Source organism: Tamandua tetradactyla, chromosome 14 (genome assembly GCF_023851605.1).
Source record: "Tamandua tetradactyla isolate mTamTet1 chromosome 14, mTamTet1.pri, whole genome shotgun sequence".
NCBI lineage: Eukaryota > Metazoa > Chordata > Mammalia > Pilosa > Myrmecophagidae > Tamandua > Tamandua tetradactyla.
The window spans coordinates 34,351,071-34,365,208 of NC_135340.1; the positions used below are offsets into that span (position 1 = coordinate 34,351,071).

Sequence of the window (14,138 nt, forward strand, 5' to 3'; positions counted from 1 at the left end):
TTCCTGGCCCACAAACATCCAGCCTTGTCCTCCTCAAGTGAGCTCCTACCCCATCAAAAGATATCCAAGAAAAGTATTATTTTTTCTGTTGATTAAAGGGAAATAATTAGAACAACTTTGAATTTTTTGGATGGACAAAAATAGGCACATATTTTGATGCCATCCATTTAAAATACTAATGTTAAAAAAAGAAAAAAACTAAATTCCATGACAGATATATGTAATTAAGAAGTGTTATACTGATATAGTGATTTCTACCCTTTCCTCACTGTGTTAGTTAGATTCAGTTGTTAACTTGGCCAGGTGAGCATACCTAGTCTTGTTGCTGCGGACATAAGCCAATGGTGCGTGAACCTCATCTGTTGCCAATTACATCTGCAGTCAGCTAGGAGGCGTGTCTGCTGCAATGAGTGATGTTTGACTTAATTGGCTGGTGCTTAAATGGGAGATTGCAATGTAGCACTGCTAAGCAACTCATCATTCCTCATCTCAGCACTAGCAGCTCAGCCCAGGCCTTTGGAGATGCAGAAAGAAGTCACCCCGAGGAAAGTTGTTGGAACCCAGGGGCCTGGAGAGAAGACCAGCAGAGACCATCTTGTGCCTTCCACGTAAGAAAGAAGCTCAGTGGAAAGTTAGCTGCCTTTCCTCTGAAGAACCAACAAAATAAATCCCGTTTTATTTAAAGCCAATCCATCTCTGGTGTGTTGCATTCCGGCAGCTAGCAAACTAGAACACTCACCATTTTCAGTTGTAAGATACATTAACTTAGCTCAGTCATATCTGTAGATTCTTAGAAATCTGAAAGCATATATTTTGCATTTTGCAACGTTCTTCTTTTACTGTTTGCATCTAAATCAGACGTGTGAATATAGTTGAATCTAATGGTTTACAGTCACTAAAATTTCCCTAAGTCTGTACCTTTTAAAGAGTGGTCTGTTTCTTTCCATACTGAAGAGATACCTCAAAGCTCTGAAAGAATAACACTAGAAAACAAAAAAGGTACCTGATTCTTATATGGTAGAACTCAACAAATTAAAACAATCTCAGGGCAGAATTATTATGAAATAAATATTAAGAGGCTTTTTGGCAAGTGGCTGGAAAATGTTCGCACTAAAGATTAAAACTGAAAACCAAACCATCAGTATCTGCAGTAGTTCTTATATTTAAAAAGTGCTTATGTTGTAAAACACTAGGAACCTTGGCCTTGTTTCACTCAGTACTTAAATTAATTCCTTTCTAGAATGCACAAAATGAGAACAGAGACAAGAAACAAAATTCCTGTTCTGAGAAAAACAAATGCCCAGAGATTTCCAGAAGCTCAATGGTTTCTAGCCTGCTCTGCATGCCTCAAATTTATATGGCTTCTGTGAGAAAATAAACACTAAAAATGATGACATTTAAAAATAGCCACAGGCACACTGGACTCAAACTTGATAAATTGGTCTCTTGAGTAAAGAGTTTTAAGCACTCCCCAAATAAAACAATCTACAATAACTCCCTAGAACACTCAGAAAGAGTCCTGTGATACTACAACTAAGAAAAATAAACATTATTTTGCAGTGCCAAGGTAAAAAGAGAGCTAGAGCCTGTAGTTGTACAAAGAGTTGCCAATGGGATGACTGGGTTCTCCTGAAATTGAATCCAGGATTATTTCATAAAATTACTGATCTGAGTACATAAGGATCACAAATAAAATTGCCCAGAAAGATTACGCAGAAAACAAAATTATGTGAAGGAGTCTGGTGAGAAAACGTGAGAAAGGGAGAGTGTACATGTACTTCAAAATCCATCCTAATTTGAATTTATAAACACTCTACTAGCTTAAAAAATGTATCTGTAGGCTGAATTTGACTTCATCTGTTTTCCAGCACAGTGTCATGCGTTGGTGGTGTACTAAAGAAACTAAGACACACCCTGTATGTTCACATTGGTAGCTCTCAAAAAAAACCCTCTGCCTGCCAGCACACAAGATGACATCAAAATTTTCTGCAAGGGTATGGAGAGTTGAGTAAATAAATAAATAAATAAATAAGGATAAAAAATAAACAAACAATAGGGGGAATAAAGAGTAAAAAATGGGTAGATTAAAATACTGTTGGTCAATGAGAGGGAGGGGTAAGCGGTATAGGATGCATAAGGTTTTCTTTTTTTCTTTCTATTTCTTTTTTTGGAGTAATGCTAAAAATGATCATGGTGAAGAATACACAACTATGTGACGACTTGTGAGCCACTGATTGCATGATATGGTTGGACTGTATGTGTGTGGAGATTTTGCAATAAAAATATTTAAGAAAAAATTTTCTGCAAGTTTTGATCATTATACCAAGTGATAGCTCCTAAATCAGATTACAGGTGATCTGATTAGATTATTCTATTTTCCAAATGACTCCCACAAAAAAAGGTGAAATGCACTACTGCCAAGGCATTCTTTAAATTTGATTTTTGTCCTTCCTGCCTCATTGGGAGCACTGGGTCTCTGATATGCACTCCTCAGAAAAACCTTAGGACGCTGCATGATGTGTCACAATCTTTCTTTGAGTTTTCCTTGCCAGGGGGAACTCCTTCCCTCAACCACATACCCCAGCCCAGCTTTTCCTAAAAAGCTCTACATTCTTGGGCTTCCATACTTTCCTGATATTATTCCCTCTGCAGGGAATGACCTTTCCCCTGCCCTGTAGCAGATGTCACTGATATTCCACCCATACTCCTTTATCCACATGGCAAGCCATTCTCATCTGTCAAGATTCATTTTACAGGCCTGCTTGTTAAAGAAATGTTAGTGGCTGTGGTTCATGCTTAAAGACAGCTTATTATTTTCCTCAACGTTTTTCTGATACACAGCAACTTATGTTTAAAAAAATAGAAATGACTTATAAACAAAAAAATAAATAAAATCACCTAAATCCCCTACACATAAATAAAGGAAGTTAAGCTTTTTATATTTTTTCCATGTATTTCCATGTCAGCTGAACCTCCCTTAGCAGATATTTTTATCCCACAGTCAATAGAGACCAGCATTAAACTGAAAATTCTACAAATCATCAGTTATATTATCAGAATTTCCTCAGATTTCAGTAACTTGATGAAGAAGAACAATGAATATTTTATTACCTGTAACAGATGTGTTTTTGCTGCATTTTTCTGCTTGCTTGGTAAAATTAATTTTGCTATTGTATAGACACCATTTTCCTGGAAGATAAAGGAAGTCAGGTTATCAGTGGCCAGTGACATTAACATAGAGATACAAAAGCATAAATAAGCAACTAAACAGTATCACAAATTAATATTAAAGAAGAAATGTTAGTATAAATAGTAAATTATCATGGTACAATACTAAAAATATCAGTATAATACATTTAAATATGGAAGACTGTAATCACAAACTTAAAATTTCAACTTTCTTTAGAGTAGAGATTAAAATAATAAAGTATGAAAATTTAAAGTGGCCTAAATACTTTTAGGAATGGGAGATAAAAAGGAGTGGACAACAAGACTTTCAGGAAGATGGCAGAGCAGAATGGATTAAGTTCACTCCTGCTCTGTTGACCAAGATAGAGGATGGGGAGAGAATGCACAGGACTGTGGTCCCGGGTTGTGAGTAAACAAAGAAGGTCTCTAGGGAGTTTGGGGGAGGTGAGAAGTGGGGGGATTAGGACGGGGAGAGTGGGGTGGGTCGATCAACCGTGATCCCCACCAGGGTAGGATGCAGCATGAGGGGAAGGGCGGATCAAAGGGAACTGGTCATCCCCCTGCTCCAGCCTGTTCCAGCTGATGACTGGGGAAACCTCCCTGAGCAACTCAGCAGCTGACAGCATCCACAGGGATTCCAGAGGCAGACTTGATTGTCCACTGCGGTAGGCCAGACCGCTGGGCACTGGAAGCAATTACCTGACTGAGTGCCGGTAACAGCTGGCCCCAAAGGTGCAATGTCTGGCAGACCCACCAGGTGCTGGGTGCTGCAAGTTGCTGATACCCTGGGCACTGATCAGCTCCTCACCCCGTGGGTCAGGGCCAGCTGTCCCACCACTGTGGTCCAGGAGCAGCCTCTTCCGTGAATGCCCATCTTCCAGCAGCCGCTGTAGTCTGGGAGGGGCAGGCCTGAGGAGGAGGAGCCTAGGCGCACCACCTGCTGCTGAGAAGTGGTAAGTGCAAGCAGTCTAACTCTTAACTGCTCGGGTTCTTATTTTTTTTTCAGACATTATTTTTTCTTTTTCCCTTGTTTTTTTAAAATATATTTTTTTAATATTTAAATATTTCTGTTAGTAGAATTGTTATTTTGTTTATCTTTATTTTATATATTTACATTTTGTTGATTATTACTTTTTCTTATATATATATTTTTTTTATTTTATTTTTTATTTTTTTCTTAAATTTTATTTCCCTTGGTGGGCACCAGTCTTAGGTCATCCCCAATATATCTTGGGGTGTCTTCTTCTGACTTTGGGGCCTACAACTGTTGAGATGTGTTTTGTTGTTATTGCTGTTTCATATTTTTATTATATTCATATTTTATTTTATTTTCATCTTTTTTGGGTGCATGGGTTGGGAATTGAGCTTGAGTCTCTGGGCAACCATTTTACCACTGAAGTGCCCATACACCTCAGACCAGCTTTTTTTTACATTTTTAAATTAAAAAAATGACAGCAAAGAAACACAAACACTCCTAACATATGATCATTCCATTCTACATATATAATCAGTAATTCAAAATATCATCACATAGTTGCATATTCATCATCATGATCATTTCCTAGAACATTTACATCAATTCAGAAAAAGAAATAAAAAGACAACAGAAAAAGAAATAAAATGAAAACAGAAGAAAATAAAAAATTATGCATACCATACCCTTTACCCCTCCCTTTCATTTATCACTAGCATTTCAAACTAAATTTATTTTAACATTTGTTCCCGCTATTATTTATTTTTATTCCATATGTTCTACTCATCTGTTGACAAGGTAGATAAAAGGAGCATCAGACTCAAGGTTTTCACAATCACACATCACATTGTGAAAGCAATATTATTATATAATCATCCTCAAGAAACATGGCTACTGGAACACAGCTCTACATTTTCAGGCAGTTCCCTCCAGCCTCTCCATTATATCTTGAATAACAAGGTGATATCTACTTAATGCATAAGAATAACCTCCAGGATAACCTCTCAACTCTGTTTGGAATCTCTCAGCAATTGACACTGTTTCATTTCACTCTTCCCCCTTTTGATTGAGAAGGTTTTCTCAATCCCTTGATGCTGAGTCTCAGCTCATTCTAGGGTTTTTCTCAATCCCTTGATGCTCATTCTAAGATTCTGCCCCATGTTGCCAGAAAGGTCCGCACTCCTGGGAGTCATTTCCCACATAGACAGGGGGAGGGTGGTGAGTTTGCTTGTTGTGTTGGCTGGAGAGAGAGGCCATATCTGAGCAACAGAAGAGGCTCTCTTGGGGGTGACTCTTAGGCCTAAATTTTAAGTAGACTTGACCTATCCTTTGTGGGGTTAAGTTTCATATGAACAAACCCCAAGACTGGGCTCAGCCTATAGCTTTGGTTGTCCACACTGCTTGTGAGAATATCAATAATTCAGCTTGGGGAGGTTGAATTTTCCCCCATTCTCACCATTCCCTGAAGGGGACTTCGCAAATACTTTTCCACTAGTGATCAAATCACTCTGAGATTCATCAGGGCATCACTCTCAGACTAGCTTTTACTAGCTTCTCAAGTTGAACTGTATCTCCTACATTAGATCCAGGTCTTGGTTTGGTGGGGAATAAGTGACAAACAAAGTGCAAAAGGAAACCTTCAGTCCAAAACCTAGTAAATACAAAACTTTAGATGAGTGAAGGAAATCAACCTGCAAATTAACCTTATTAAGATAAACATATGCCCCAAACACAACAGAAAACCACAAAGCATGTGAACACCCAAACAAAAATGGTCTAACCAAACAATCAAATCAAAAGTCCAGAGAGGACACAGAATATGAAACAACTACTCAAGGGTATTTAAAAAGAAATAAAGTATATCAGGAATATACTAGAGAGCATAAAAAAGAATTCAAAAAATTAAATAGAAAAATGGCACATATCACAGAAATGAAAGATACAATAGACCAAGATAGAAATATACTAGAGACACACAATAGCACATTTGAAAAAGCATAAGGAAGAATAAGTGAGCTAGAGGACAGAACAATTGAACTAGAGTGCACAAAAGAACAAATGGCAAGTGGAAAAAAGAACAAATGGCAAGAAAGATAGAAAAAATGGAACTGGATCTTAGGAAATAATAGACAACAAAAGGCACACAAATATAAGAATCACTAGTGTCCCAGAAAGAGAAGAGAAGAGTAAAGGGCTGGGAAAGATAGTTGAAGATATAATCAGGGGAAACTTCCCAAAACTTACAAAAGACATAAATATACAAATCATAGAGGTCTAACAAATTCTAAATAGAATAAATCTGAATGGGCCTACCCCAAAACATAGATTAATCAAACTGTCGAATGTTGAAGAGAAACAGAAATTCCTGAAAGCAGCACGAGAAAAGTGATCTACTACATACAAAAGAAAATGCATAAGACTGATTTCAGACTACTCAACAGGCATCATGGAGGTAAGAAGGCAGTGGTTTGATATATTTAAGATGCTGTATAAGAAAGGCTTTCAACCAAGAATTCTTTATCCAGCCAAGTTATACTTCAAAATTGAGGGAGTGATTAAAATCTTCAAAGACAAAGTTTGTGAGAACTAGTCAACAAGAGACCTACCCTACAAGAAATACTAAAGGGAGTCCTATCACCTGAAAAAAAAGACAGGAGAGGAAGGTCTGGAGGAGAGCACAGAATTGAAGAATACCAGTAATGGTAACTTGAAGGATAAAAATAGAAGGGAAAGAATATATAGATCTGATGGATAAAAACTAAAGAATAAGATGACAGATTCAAGAATGTTTTCACAGTAATTATTTTGACAACAGACTAAACTCAACAATTAAAAGATACTGACTGGTAGAATGGATTAAAAATATAATCCATCTATATGCTGTTTATAAGAGACACATCTTACATTCAAGGACACAATTGGTTGAAGGGAAAGGATGGAAAAATATCTTCTATGCAAGCTGTAACCAAAAACAAAGCAGGAATAGCTGTACTAATATCAGATAAAATAGACTTCAAATGTAAAGACGTCATGAGAGACAAAGAAGGAAACTACATATTAAAAATAAAAAAAGACAGTCCACCAAGAGGAAATAACAATCATAAATGTTTATGTTTCCAATCAAGGAGTTCCAAAGTACATGAGGCAACATAGCAAAACTGTAGGGAGTTATAGATGTTTCAATGGTAATAGTGGAAGAATTGACTACACCACTCTTCACTACACATAGAACAACCAGAGGATCAACAAGGAAGTAGAAAAACTAAAAAATGGGACATATGAATTAGACCTAACAGACACATATAGATCATTATATCCCAAAACAGCAGAGCACACATTCTTCTTTAGTGCACATGGAACAGTCTTCAGGATAGATCATATGCTGAGACACAAATTTGGTCTTTATACATGTAATAAGATTGTAATTATCTAAAGCATTTCCTCTGACCACAACAGAATGAAACTGAAAATAATCACGAAAGAACCAGAGCTTTCACAAATATATGGAGATTAAACCACACACCCTTAAATAATCATTTGGTTAAGGAAGAAATTGATAGAAAAATCTATAAATATCAGGAGACAAATGATTATGAGAATACAACACATCAAAACTTATGGGAAGCAGCAAAGGCAGTGCAGAGAGGGAAATTTATTGCACTAAATGCCTATATTAAAAAACAAAAAACAGAAAACTTGAGGATCTAACTGCTCACCTGGAGAATTTAGAGAAAGAACAGCAAACAACCCCAAAAGCAAATAAAAGAAGATAAACAACAAAGATTAAAGCAGAAATAAACAAACTGGAAAAAACAAAACAATGGAAAGAATCCACAAAACCAAAAGTTGTTTCTTGAGAAAATTGATAAAATTGATGGACTCCTATCAAGACTAACAAAGAAAAAAGGGAGAGGATGCAAATTAACAAAATCAGAAATGAAAAGGAGGTCATCACCATGGATCCTGAAGAAATTTTTAAAAATCATAACATATGAACAACTATATTCCAACAAACTAGACAAAATGGACAAATTCCTAGAAGCACATGAACTACCTATAGTGACTTGAAAAAATAATAGAAGAGCTCAGTAAACCAATTTCAAGTAAAGAGATTCAATTAGTCATCAAAAATCTTCCCACAAGGAAAAGACCAGGACCAGACAGCTTCACAGGGGAATTTCATCAAACATTCCAAAAAGAACAAAGCCAATCCTGCTCAAACTCTTCCAAAAAATTGAGGAAAAAGAAATGCTACCTAACACATTTTATGAAGCTAACATCACTGTAATACCAAACCTGGATAAAGATGCTACAAGAAAGAAAAACTACAGACCAATCTCCCTAATGAATATAGATGCAAAAATTCTTAACAAAATACAAGCAATCTGAATCACATTACAAGAAATATACATCACGACCAAGTGGGGTTAATAGCAGGAATGCAAGGGTAGTTCAACATAAAAAACTCAATCAACATAATACAGCACATTAACAAATCAAAAGGGAAAAAAATCACACAATCATATCAATTGATGTTGAAAAAGCATTTGAGAAAATCCAGTATCCTTTACTGATGATGGAGTGATAAGATAGGAGAAAGAAATAAAAACCATCCAAATAGGAAAGGAAGAAGGAAAACATTCATTATTTACAGATGACATGATCCTATATTAGGAAACCCTGAAAAATCTACATCAAAGTTACTTGAGCTAATAAACAAAATCAGCAAAATTTCGGGATACAAAATTAATGTACAAAAATCAGTAATGTTTCTATACACAAGAAATAACCTGAGGAGACAATTAAGGAAAAAATTCCATTCAAAATAGCAACTAAATAATCAAGTATCTAGGAATAAGCCTAACCAGGGATGTTAAGGACTTAAACATAAAAAATTACAAAAAAAAGTTAAAAGAAATAAAAAATTTCCTAAATAGACAGAAATTTCATCCCATGCTCATAGACCAGAAGGATGAACGTCATTAAGATATCAACTCTATCTAAACTGATTTACAGATTCAATGCAATACCAATCAAAATCCCAAGAATCTACTTGGAAAAGACTAGGAAAAACTGGTTATCAAATTTATTTGGAAGGGAAAGAGACCCAGAATAGCTAAAGACATACTAAAAAAGAATAGTGAAGTGGGAGGACTATCATTTCCTGACTTAAATGCTTACCATAAAGCCACAGTGATCAAAACAACATGGTACTGGCACAAAGCATTGACCAGTGGAATTGGATCAAGAGTTATAGAGATAGTCCACTAAATCTATGGACCACTGATTTTTGATAAGTTCTGTAAATCCACTGACCTGTGACAGAGGAGTCTTTTCAATAAAGGGGTATGGGATAATTAAATAGCAATAGCCAAAAGAATGAAAAAGGACCCCTAACTTACACCCTATACAAAAATTAATTCAAAATGGACTAAAGACCTAAATGCAAAACTTCTAGAAGAAAATTCAGGGAAACATCTTCAAGCTCTAGTAACAGGAGGTAGTTTCATAAACTTTATCCCCAAAGCACAAGTGAAAGAATAAATAGATAAATGGGGAGTCCTTAAGATCAAGAGTCTCTCTGCCTCAAAGGGCTTTGTCATAGAGGTGAAGAGGGAGCAAACTCAGAGAAAATATTTGGAAATCATATATCAGATAAAAGCTTGATATCCTGTGTTCATAAAGAAATTATACAGCTCAACAACAAAACAACAAACAACACAATTATAAAATTGGCAGAGGATATAAACAGATGTTTTTCTGAAGAGCAAATACAGATGGCAAAAAAACACATGAAGAGATGTTCATCTTCATTAGCTATAAGGGAAATGCAAATTAAGATGACAATGAGATATCACCTTACACCTATAAGAATGGCTGCTACTAAACAAACAGGAAACTACAAATGTTGGAGATGATGTGGAGAAATTGGAACACTTATTCACTGTTAGAGGGAATTTATAAATGTGTAGCCTCTGGGAAGATAGTTTGGCAATTTCTCAGAAAAAAAAATACTGAGTTGTTCTATGGCCCAGCAATACCAATACTCAGTCTATACCCAAATGAGCTGAGGGCAGTGGCAAGAACAGGCACTTGCACACCAATTTTCATAGCAGCAATGTTCATAATTGCCAAAAGATGGAAACAATCCAAGTGCCCATCAACAGATGAGCAGATAAACAAAATGTGTATATAAATATGAAGGTATATTAGCAGCAATAAGACAAAATGAGGTCCTGAAACATATGACAACATGAATGAACCTTGAGGACAGAATTATGAATGAAATAAGTCAGATGCAAAGGGGCAGATACTGTATGATTTTGCTATTATGAATCTGGAAATGGTCATCTCAGAGGTTACTTTATAGAATACAGCAGAGATGGAGGAAGGGCTACACAAAGAGGTTGAATCTAAATGCAAGGAAACAAATAGAAGTGATGGGAACTAATTAATGGATTTATAAGTAGTATTGCCATATCAAAGGTGAATATGGGGGCGGGCCGCGGTGGCTCAGCGGGCAAGAGTGCTTGCCTGCCATGCCGGAGGACCTCGGTTCGATTCCCGGCCCCAGCCCATGTAAAAAACAAACAAACAAACAAAATATAATAAAACAAGAAAATGTTTAAAGATGTTTCCCTTTCTTCCTTCCATCCTTCCTTCCTTCTCTCTGTCTTTCCTTCCCTTCCTCCCTCTCTCTTTAAAAAAAAAAAAAAAAAGGTGAATATGATTGAAAAGGGATGTATAGTGCCATGTATCCCAATGATTTAATCTACAACTGTAAATAAGTTCTCACATGAACTATTTCAATGTTCAGTAGTGGACAAAGAGTCAATAGTAGAGGGATATAGAAGGAAAACTAAAAATGCATGCTATGGCCAAAAGTTAACAGGAAAACATCAACAGTATCACAGTACTACCAGGGCAACTGATTGAGGTGCAGAAGGACAAGTGATAAAAGGAGCAGTTTTTATTTGATAGTTAGTTTGATAGCTGATTCTTTGTCATTACAAACCAATGAAAATTGTCTAAAGTTGAGGATTGCTGCTGATTGCCAAACCAAGTGATACAGTTAAGACATGGTTTGTTAATTTTGGACATTATCCATTATACCCAATAGATGGAGGGAGTCAAAGGCTATATTGACTGAGAAGCACAATGGTGGATGGTGGTAAAATTATATGATGAAATATAGTGCAGCTACATAAAGGAAGGATGTCAAAAGGCACACAACAAAATGAATAAACCTTGGGGACAATGTACTGTGCAAGATAAGACAGAAACAAAAGAAAAAATGTGCTAAGGTCTCTCAGAAAATACTTATAAGAAAATTGCAGCCTAGATTTTCCCTTGTAGCAGCTGCCTTTAGTCTTAAGTTGTAAATATATTTCCAGATTCTGAGACATTGAGCTATATGTGCATCAGCTGGTATTCCCCTGGAACTTTGAGGGAAATGGAGTGCTGCATTTCTGAAAGTTAGCATAGTTATATATAATAACAGTTAAAGTAACTGTAAAAGAGATCACACCTCCTTAGAGTTTAAAATGAAGTCAATCTGGCTGGGTCTAAGGTAAATTAGAATACAGGGTAAAAAATGATAGTGTATGTACTCTAGACCTTCAGCTACTGTATGAGACCAAAGGCAGAGAGGTTTATTATGTCTGAACCAAATTTTCTGTAACACATAACATAAATCAACCTCTCTGGATGGCTCATTTAAACAACCCAAACTCCTGGAGTCCAGAACAGTAACGAGGCTTTATAATTCTGTATAGTTTAATATAATACCAGGATACATCTCAGACTATGGTGGAGTAAAATTTTAAAAGTATTGGTAGACTCTCTTGAGGGTCTGAAGAGAAAATATATATGTATATATGGAATTATTAAACTTTCCCATCTGGGAAATCCTGGGTAACCTCTCAAACATTAGGGACTTCCAAGAAAATAGGCCAAGCCCTGGATTTTGAGGCTTGTCCTTATGAAACTTATCTATGTAGGAGAGAAGCTAAGACTACCCATAGCAAGGCCTAAGAGTTGCTTCTAGGAAGACTCTTTGTTACTCAGATGTGGCCTCTCTCTCTCACTCAACCCAATTATGCAAGGAAAATGGTTTCCCTCCCCCAATGCTCTCCCTCATACGTAGTACAAAACATTCAGGGATGAAGTCTCCCTGACAACATGGGGAGGGACTCCAAGAGATAAGTCTGACCCTGGCACCATGGGATCAACAATGCGTTTCTGACCAAAAGGGGGAAAAGAATGTGATAAAATAAGGCATCAGTGACCAAGAGAGATCAAATGAAGTCAAGAGGATATTCTGGAGGCTGCTCTTATGCAAGATTCAATTAGATAGTGCTAATTGCCATAGTTTGCTAAATCCCAATTAACATCACTCCTGTTGATGCTTAAGAACACCTGGGGCTCGAACTGAGCCCCTATAAAGGTTTCATGAACTAGGTTTGCCTTCCTGGAACGTGTAATTTCTGGAGGGTTCCTAGATAAGATAAATCCTGAAACTGAGAGGGACCAGCCTCTCTAGGATTTTCAATTAATTTCCTCCTCCTACTGTTTACTGTGGAAACCCCTTCTCAACATAAAAAAGTCAGAATGGGCATTGCCCAAAGATCCCTATAAACTGAGAGAGGGATTAAAGGAGAAGGAGGAGGTATAACAGAGAAAATGAGATTTAACAAACGAGTATGGTGCTGAATCACTATATTAATATTGCTTCTAGTCTCCAGTGTTTTGGAGCAGCTAGAATGGAAAAACCTGAGATGATGGAATGGTAGCCCATGATGAACTCTAGGATCTGTTCCATAACTACTCATTGAGGTGTGCTTTGAAAATTATTGCTCTTTTCTTTCTTTGCTTTATGTATATGTTACATTTTACAACAAAAGTTTAATAAGTAAATACAATAAATTGCTAAAACAAAGAACCAATTCTTAGAAAAGAGCAAAGAAATGAATGTGACCCTGGAAGTACTAAAAAAGACAAAATCAAAACACAAAAAATTTACAATATTACATATGCAAAACAAGATACATGCACAGATGTGAGAATGAGTGCAATAAATCCAGTGAAATTTGATGTAACTATATGCCTTAAAACATATAGTTCTTTGATAAATCTTTAACTTCTAGAAAATATACATTACCAAAATGTTCAAGAAAAGGTAGAAGAGGTGAAAAGATCATTAACCATGGTAGAAAATGATAAAAGTTGTCAAGGAGCTTCCTCCAAATTAAGTGTTCAAACCAAATCGTTCTTTGAGTGAATTATATCCAATGCTATTTCAACTAATTCAAAGTATAAGAAACTAATGTAAACTTTTCAATTAACTGTATGAAACCAGAATAACACTAATGCAAAACTTGAAAAATCACCAAAAGAAAAACAGCAACTTAATTTCATCATGAATATATGTACAAAACCATAAATAAAATATTCCATACCTTAAAAAGTAAAAAAAAAAGACAGAAAGAAGGACTCCCAATAAACATCTTTAGTCTTTGCATTTTAAATACCTAATTATGGAATATAATTTCTCCCTTTATGAGAGGTAATTAAAGGCTGTCTATAAATGAATCATAAAGTAAAAAAGGAAAATTTTTAAAAATACAGGAAACGACTGATTTAAAAAAGAAAAATAAAGTTATCCATGAAAACACAGTTCAGGTCCTTCTAGACTTAACCTCAAACAAATACGTATATATACAAGAATAAACAAAAAATTTTAATGTCAATTTATTGTTTGTTGGAGACTGAATTATGGCACCCACAAAAAGCATGTTCAGGTCTCAACTCCTGGCCCTGTGAGTGTGAATCTATTTGTAAGTAAGATTGAAGATGTTACTAGTTAAGCTGTGTCCGAACTGAATGAGGGTGGGCTTTAATCCGATACAGCTGAAGTTCTTATAAGCAAAGGAAATTTAACACAGAGGGAGAAGCCATGGAAGAAGTAAGAAGCTGC

At 36.0% G+C, this 14,138-nt stretch overlaps 1 pseudogene; it reads right to left on the reverse strand.

Annotated features, from left to right (window-relative positions):
• Nucleotides 1-3,677: 3,677 nt before the first annotated feature.
• LOC143655294 (thyroid transcription factor 1-associated protein 26-like) overlaps nucleotides 3,678-14,138 on the reverse strand; it is a 67,853-nt pseudogene continuing 57,392 nt past the window's right edge.